The 8,400-nt window shown below is 42.4% G+C and overlaps 1 long non-coding RNA gene across 2 annotated transcripts; it reads right to left on the reverse strand.

Annotated features, from left to right (window-relative positions):
• Positions 1 to 5,570: 5,570 nt before the first annotated feature.
• Positions 5,571 to 7,570, reverse strand: LOC310845468. 2 transcript variants are annotated; one of them, XR_014564776.1, is made up of 3 exons: positions 7,440 to 7,570; positions 6,543 to 6,634; positions 5,571 to 6,065 (listed from the first exon to the last, which is right to left on the reverse strand). It is a non-coding gene; the product is annotated as an uncharacterized lncRNA (long non-coding RNA). The 2 variants fall into 2 exon arrangements; XR_014564777.1 differs by having other exon boundaries at positions 5,571 to 6,634.
• Positions 7,571 to 8,400: the final 830 nt, after the last annotated feature.

Raw genomic sequence — 8,400 nt, forward strand, 5'->3', positions numbered from 1 at the left:
GAGAGAATATTATGAAAATGATATATAGGTGGTACATGACCCCAGTCAAGCTTGCAAAAATTTACCACTTACCAGATAATAAATGTTGGAAATGTAAAGAAAATGAAGGTACATTCTTTCACCTCTGGTGGACATGCCCAAGGATCAAGGCTTTCTGGGAAATGATATATAATGAAATGAAAAAGGTATTTAAGTATACCTTCTTGAAGAAACCAGAGGCCTTTCTCCTGGGTATGGTTAGCCATGTGGTGTTAAAGAAGGATAGAACTTTGTTTTTGTATGCCACAACAGCAGCAAGGATCCTTATTGCAAAGTATTGGAAGACACCAGATCTACCCACTTTGGAAGAATGGCAGATGAAAATGACAGACTATATGGGACTGGCGGAGATGACGGGCAGAATCCGTGACCAGGAGAAGGAGACAGTGGAAGAAGATTGGAAGAAATTTAAAGACTATCTTAATACTATAAGATTAATGAATGCTAGATAGACAGGGGTTTAAAAATAATGTGGTTTTCAGAGACCTTGACTAAGAAAAGGAATGGAATTAGTAAAAAAAACTCCTGGGAAATAAGGGAATGGATTTGCTGATTGGATAATGAAATTAGAATACAAAACGGGGAGGTATGAGGAAGTTGGGGAAAAAGTCTTTGTTTGTTTATTTTGTTTTTATTGCTGTTGTCTGTATTGGTATTTGTATGTTTGTATTGGAAATTTTAAATAAATATCATTTAAAAAAATAAATAAAACTGGAAAAATGAGAAAATGCAAGAAATGGGAATGGACAGATTAACCCACCCCAGTTGTGGGGAGAGGAGGGGAGGGATGTGAAAGGAGGTCCATTTTCAACTGCCTGGATGCTACCATGCAGAGCTGACCTGTCAGGCAAAATAGTAGTGAACAATTGTACAAGTACACTTGTTGTACATGTTCAGAAGGGGCTACTTAGTCCTCACAGGACCTGGTTAATTAGTGTATGCAAATGGGCTTAGATGTGTCCCTCCTCTACCTTTTATAGGATGCCTCTGTACCCTTGATTCAAACCTGGGTTCTCTGCATGCAAAATGTGAGGTGTTCTTCACAAAAGAGGTGTCTATTTCTCATTGGCTGTTGTTGTTTGCTGGGTAAGAAATTGCAATGTGATGTTTGCCAAGTGGGTTTCAGACCCAGGAACTCCCCCTATTTTGCCTGTGTGCATGTGTTTACACCAATAAGACTTTTCTCCTAAAGCTATTGCCTCACCAGATGGCGGCATTTCCATGAGAATTGTGGCTGGAGAGGGAAGGCTTAAACTTCTCCTCCCCATGCCCTGTGGTCCTGGTGATAATTAGCCTCCCCTTCACACATAAACCAACACATGGTACTGAAAACCTTTGAAAAAGCTGCATACTCCACATGTAATGAAGCATGTAGTTTCCCCATATTTTCTGCATGGAACAGGACATTATCGCGGGATGTTGGAACATGCAGTCAATCAAGTCGATTTCTTGATGTGCTTGACAATTTAGGGAAGTTAATTTGAAATAAAATCCTCACAGAAATTATTCAGTTCATCCATATATATATATATTAATTAACTGTTAATTTGTATTCTGTTTAGTATTATCAATATTATATTTCTCATCATCCAGTGATAGGGTGAGGGAGGAAGGAACTATAAAACCTATACAGTGGTCACGAACCTCAGGTTACGAACTTAATTTGTTCCGGAAATCCATTCTTAACCCTTAACCTAAGGCATGCTTTCACTAATGGGGCCTCCCGTTGCTGCCACGCCACTGGCACGAGATTTCCGTTCTCATCGTGGGGCAAAGTTTGTAACCCGAGGTACTACTTCCAGGTTAGCGGAGTTTGTAACCCGGTGTTTGTAACCCAAGGTGCTTGTAACCTGAAATATCACTGTACTTCTTAAAGGTATTTCTAGAAATCAATCATCCATAGACCTCACAGAATTTATCGATTGTAGACCAGTGGTGGCATACTGGGCCTTCCCTGTGAAATTCCCTCTCATCTGATGTTAAGGAAATGAGTAATTATATAGCATTTAGGAAACATCTGAAGGCAGCCCTGTATAGGGAAGCTTTTTAAGGTTTAAAGCATTTAAAATGTGGCTGCACTAGAGACTTGTACATATGTTTTAAAAAATGTTTAGTGTTTTATTATGTTTTTATATATGCTGGAAGCCACCCAGAGTATCTGGGGAAACCTAATCAGATGGATGGGGTACAAATAATAAATTATTATTATTAAATTATTATACTGCCACACACACGCATGTAGCAAATAATTTTGACTCTGTGCTTGCACCAACTGTTTGTTGCAAGCCTATACGCCAAAGCATCCTTACTGGGAAGGAAATTTGAGGGAAATCAATTGAATTTCATTTGGCAGTCTATTATTTGTAATTAAAGCATTTTAATTAAAGGTTACCATGGGTCAGAAAGTGTATTGCAAAGGAATTAGAAATTGCGGCCAGTTATTTCACAGTGGGAATGAAAACTGAGCGAGAAATGTGCGTTGTTTTCAACGTGTTAATTGCTCTTGAGGTGGGCTTGTCTATGACGTTTATGGATAGCTTCTTGCCTGTGTTGAAAACATCTGACCACCAGTAATGAGGCACCATTAATTAACTAAAAGGCAGCAGGAGGTTAGTGGAGGTTGCTCATTGCCTCTTCCCCTCATTTTTTTATATATTATTCATGAGCAGGGCAGATGGGGCTATTCCTGGGCAGTGGGGACTCCCTTGCACCATTCATCATTTGATTGCAACCCCATTAGGAGAATATGAATTGACCCAAAGTCACTAATCTTTTTTTAATAAGCCTCATTATTTTTCAGAAAGAAGCAATATTTTATTATGGCTCTCCTTGGAGCTTCTGCAGAGTGTCCCATTCAAAAAAAAAAAAAAGGAAAAAGCCAAGAATAATTATTCTATCCCAAGAAAATTGTGGATAAAACAAACACAAGAAGAAGTCTTTTCAGAATACAGTTGGGCCGGAACTTGGATGATAACAGAGAAGTGTGGCTGCTCGACAAAAATCAGCAGACCTGGACCATATAATGGAACAAAATCTGTCATGCAGGATCACAGTACTTTGTGTCTCCTTACCTTGACATATAGATGGGTGAATCTGTCAATTTCAGTTTCTCTCATTTTCTCAATTTTCCATTTTTAAATTCCAGTTTTCCGGGATCAAATCCGAAGCCGGGATGCCTTTCATAATTCCGGGACTGTCCCTGGAAAATCAGGACACTTGGAGCATCTCCTTGCAGAGCTCCTGTTCTCAGAGTTTCCTGTGGGGAGGGATTGACTGCGAAACCACTCTAGTTATTGCATCTCTGTTGGATTGCCCTGAATGTTTAAAATGGAATAAGAGTGCTTTAAATGTATGGTGCAAATGTGACCTGAGTCCGGCCTCTGAGCCCCTGAGCCCAATTATTTTGTACTCGAGCTGGTGGTAGTTTCTCTACCATCTCAGGCAAAGGTGTTTCCTTGTGCAGATATGAAAGCATGTTCCCTGGAGATTCCAGGGGTTTAACCTGGGACCTTAGACATGTTCAGCATATGTTCCGCTCCTGAGTTATGGCCCCGGTTTCTACAAGCTTTTGAAAAATATAAATTCCACTTTCCCAAGGTGAACAGATCCTGGCAACAACGTAAGTGACTCTGTGAAGAAGACGGGCCTTGGTAAATAGGACAACATGAGATTTAAGATGTATGGTTTCTGTGCACACACATACACAATAACACAGAGAACCACATAGAAGCCACTTACCTATGGTGTTCTCCAATATGTGAAATGTGTGCATGAGCTGGTGCTGTACTAATTCAGATATCTAGATAATTGTTGCCCGTCTGAAAAAGACTGGCATCTTCATTTAAGCTTCTGAATACCAGTTGCTGGAAACCTTAGGAGTAGAGAGTGTTGTTCTTCTAAGGTCCTGTTTGCAGGTGTCCCATAGGCATGTGGTTGGCCAGTGTGAAAACAGGGTGCTGGCAGCTAGACTGGTGACTGGGAGCGGCCACCAGGACCATATAACACCAGTCCTAAAGGACCTTCACTGGCTCCCAGTCTGTTTCCACACACAATTCAAAGTGTTGGTGCTGTGCTGTAAAGCCCTAAATGGTCATGGCCCAGTATCCCCGAAGGAGTGTCTCCACTCCCATTGTTCAGTCCAGATGTTGACATCTGCCTCTGAGGGCCTTCTGGCAGTTCCCTCACGGTGAGAAGTGAAATTACAGGGAACGAGGCAGAGGGCCTTCTCAGCAGTGGCACGCTCCCTTCAGATGTCAAGGAGATAAAGAACTACACAACTTTTAGAAGACATCTGAAGGCAGCCCTTTATCAGGAAGTTTTTAATGTTTGACATTTTATTGTGTTTTTATATGTGCTGAAAACTGCCCAGAGAGGCTGGGGAAACCCAGCCAGATGGGCAGGGTATAAATTGTTGTTGTTGTTGTTGTTGTTGTTGTTGCTGCTGCTGCTGCTGCTGCTGCTGCTGCTGCTGCCATTATCCTGATCCAGCAGGGCTCTTATTATGTTCACTAAGAGACCTGAGATTGTTCTGTGAAACAAACATTGATTCATTTACCTATGACTGTTGCCCGGGGTTTCTTGCAGCTCTCTGCTTAGATGGGAGAAGTACGAAAGAATCCTGGAATGCAACAGCAATAAAGCATGCAAAACAAAATGTGTGCCTGATCTGTATTCAAAGATTAGAAGAAAAGAACTCAAGCATGAAGAGTATGCCCTGTGGGGAGGGCAGCTGGAGTCCATGCAACTTTTTTACCTTGCGTTGTTTATTTGTAGGGCCAAATTATATAATCGGTGGGTTCCAGGAGTAAAGCTTTTCCCAGATTGTACCAATTCAGGCTGCAGATGGAAAATCCTGTTTGAATGCTTTCTCATTTTTAGAAAAATCCTCCCTGAGTATACAAAATGATCCTGTCACTGGGATGTGCTGAGATATGCTCTAAAATATTGCCTTTTATGTTCTTCTCCTCCCCCTTTTTTTTTCTTTTTTGTCCGAAGTTTTCTTTCCAGGGAAGTGTTCACAAACCTGCAGTTTACTGCCTACGGCATGTAATGGTGCTCACATCTTGATTTAAGTTGGCCCCATGCCAAGGGCGGCCCAAGGCATTTCGGTACCTGAGGCAAAATGCCCCACTGTTGCCCCCGCAGTGGGGGGACATGAGGCTCTGCAAGGGATTCCCCTCAAGGAAAAGCCCTTGCCAAACCTCGCCCCCCTGCTGGTGGAGGGATTCAGTCATGGTTTCTCCTTAAGGCGAAGTCTTAGCTGAATCTCTCCTTTCCTGCACAGTCGTGAGGGCTTTGCAAGGGCTTGAGAAGTAGGAAGAGATCTGCTGCACAACCTCCCCCAACAATGCCACCTCTGCCGCTGTGCCACTTACCTCTGGCACTGACGTATTGATAAAACCTATTTGGTGTTTCACAACTTTCTGACTAGTTGCAGGACCTTAGCCAGACCTAGCAGAGTAAACGCAGAATCCACGGAAGCAATTGGCGACTTGGCTGCAGACAGGATAGACGAAGCAGGAACCAGGAACTTGTAGTTAGGTGTTTATTATATACAGTGGACTATTTACAGGAACAGAACTCAGATCTCCAAACTCTGAACTAACACATTCCAGTTAGTAGGCCATTAATTATCACTCCCTTGAGAGAGCTTGACCAATCAGGGAGCCTCTGTTATCACCAGGCAGACTTACTCCTTCAGATTGCCTTCTGGCTGTCTGCCAAACCTTAATTGACTCTGTGTGAGTAGCTGCACGTACACAGTTTCCCAACATGAAGCTGCATCACCTGCCTCTGCTGGCACCACTGCCACACGGCTCGCTGCAGAGCCTTGGCACTGATTTCCAGCGCGACCTCCCAAGATCTCATCAAAATCTCACAAGATGTCTCTGTGAGATCTCATGAGCTCTTAGCAGATATCAGTGCTGATTCTAGCACCACTTCTCTAGTGGCAGTGGAGCAGGTGGGAGCCCATGGGGGCCTGAGGCAGCTGCTTCTCCATGCCTCATCATTGGGCCAGCCCTCTCCTATACAGAGGGAAGACAAGACCACAACAGCGTGAGATGGTTGTATTAAAAATGCCTGTCCTTTTGCAGTTTATTAGGAACTCTTTCTACTCATCCTCTTTTCAAACAAAGCTTATTTCCTTTCTGCTAATCCATAGCTTTAAATTGGCAAAAGTTCAGTGAAAAACTGAAATGGCTCAGCAAATCTAAACCTCAGTTTTATACTTTTCATTTGAAGTCATTACTTCAGCTACCATAAAACATAAAAGATTGCTTACTCATCTTTGTCATTATCATTATCATTACCATTATTATTAAAATTTGTATATCACCCTTCAGCCAAAGATAACAATATAAAAAGACAAAATGGACACTGTAGCAATAGTTATGAAAGGCACTCTTTCATTAAGTTCTGCAACAGGTATGAAAGCTTTGACAAGATTTGTGTTCACACGGCATGAGTGGTATTCAACTACATTTTACACAAAGTTGACCTACTAATATTTATGAAGGTAACTTATTTAGGTTCCTTAGTTTCAGTAGGTCTATTCGGAATTAGGCTTAGTTGAACACCGCCCTCTATGTACTGCCTGTCAACAAAGAGAAGGAAGCAGACATTTAAATACAGATGTGAGGAAGAATAGCGGGAGAAAGGTAAAAATTCATTAATACTAATATCAATGGTATTGTATTATATTACAATGTTCACTGCTTCAGGCAAGCAGCATCAGCATGAGGTCACAATGGCCAGCCTCTCTTCCCTTCAGACTGCCAGCATCAACAGCATTAGGTTATAAAGGCCAGTCTCTCTCCTTCATGCATGAAACATGATCATGAGGACACAAAGGCCATTCTCCTTCAGGCAGGCAGCATCAGCATGAGGTCACCATGGCTGGTCTCCCTTCTTTAGGCAGAAGGCACCAGAATAAGGTCACAATGGCCTGTCTGTTTCCTTCAGCACCAGCCTGTCACAATTACCAGTCTCTCTCTCTTAGGAAAGCATCAGAATGGTCTGACCTTCTGGTCAGCAACCTCAAAAGTAGCTCGCAATGAAGCAGGTGGCGCTGTGGTCTAAACCATTGAGTCTCTTAGGCTTGCCAATTAGAAGGTTGGCGGTTCGAATTCCCACGATGGAGTGAGCTCCCATTCCTCTGTCCCAGCTCCTGCCAACCTAGAAGCTCGAAAGCATGCCAGTGCAAGTAGATAAATAGGTACCATTGCGGTGGGAAAGTAAACGGTGTTTCCTTGCGCTCTGGCTTCCATTTTGCCAGAAGCAGTTTAGTCCTGCTGGCCACATGACCCAGAAAGCTGTCTGTGGACAAACGCCGGCTCCCTCAGCCTGAAAGCGAGATGAGTGCCACATGGACTTAACCGTCCATGGGTCCTTTACCTTACCTTTTACCTTCACAAGTAGGTCACAATGGCCAGTCTCTCCTTCAAGCAGGCAGCTTCAGGATGAGGTCACAATGGCCAGTCTCTCCTTTAAGGAGGCAGCTTCAGGATGAGGTCACAATGGTCAGTCTCTCTCCCTCCCTCATGCAGTCAATTGGGCAGGTGGCATCAGCAGACAACAGTTTCTCACTGGGGCAGGTGGAAGCAGGAGCGTGTGGACACAGTTTGTTCTATTTTAGGTGAGCATAGCCTCTCATTCTCCTACTTGATTGTGCCTATCATTTGAGTCAGCAGCAGTGTGCCAGTCAGAGCAGCTGCTGGCAAGGAGAAAGGGAAAGTTGATAGGCAGGTAGTACCCCAACCATTACCATAGTGTTCTTCAACCATGGGTCCATGGATGTTGTTGGACTACAACTTCCATTACCCCTGAACATTAGCTAATCTGGTTGGGGATTATGAGAGTTGAAGTCCAACACTAGGGTACACAAAGTGTACACTTCCTCAAAAGTACTTCAAGAAATTAATACATCCGTTCAAATTCTTTGACATAACGATAGGGGCTTGAAAAAAAGCAACTGACTTCATGTAGCAGTCATGAAACTTGTCAAGATTGACATTTTCTGGTTTTTCATATAATCTGATACGTTTCTCTCCCTGCCCCCAACTACAATTTGATCATTTGTCATTTATTCTCAGGGGAAGTGTAGATGTGGATCAAAAACAGTTTTTAAATTAATATTTGTAAATGCATTCATTGATTTTTGAACTCTCTGTTTTCTGTTTTAAAAAGAAAAGCTGGGTAGTGCTGTTCTTTTATCATATGAGAGTTTATTGTTTGATCTAGTTTTTGATATTTACCTGGAGCTCTTTTCATATTTTATTGATGTTTGCTACATTGAATAATCCTTGGACTAGAATAGAAGAAGAAGAAGAAGAAGAAGAAGAAGAAGAAGAAGAAGAAGAA

Source organism: Podarcis gaigeae (assembly GCF_964106915.1).
Source record: "Podarcis gaigeae genome assembly, chromosome: 5".
Classification (NCBI taxonomy): domain Eukaryota; kingdom Metazoa; phylum Chordata; class Lepidosauria; order Squamata; family Lacertidae; genus Podarcis; species Podarcis gaigeae.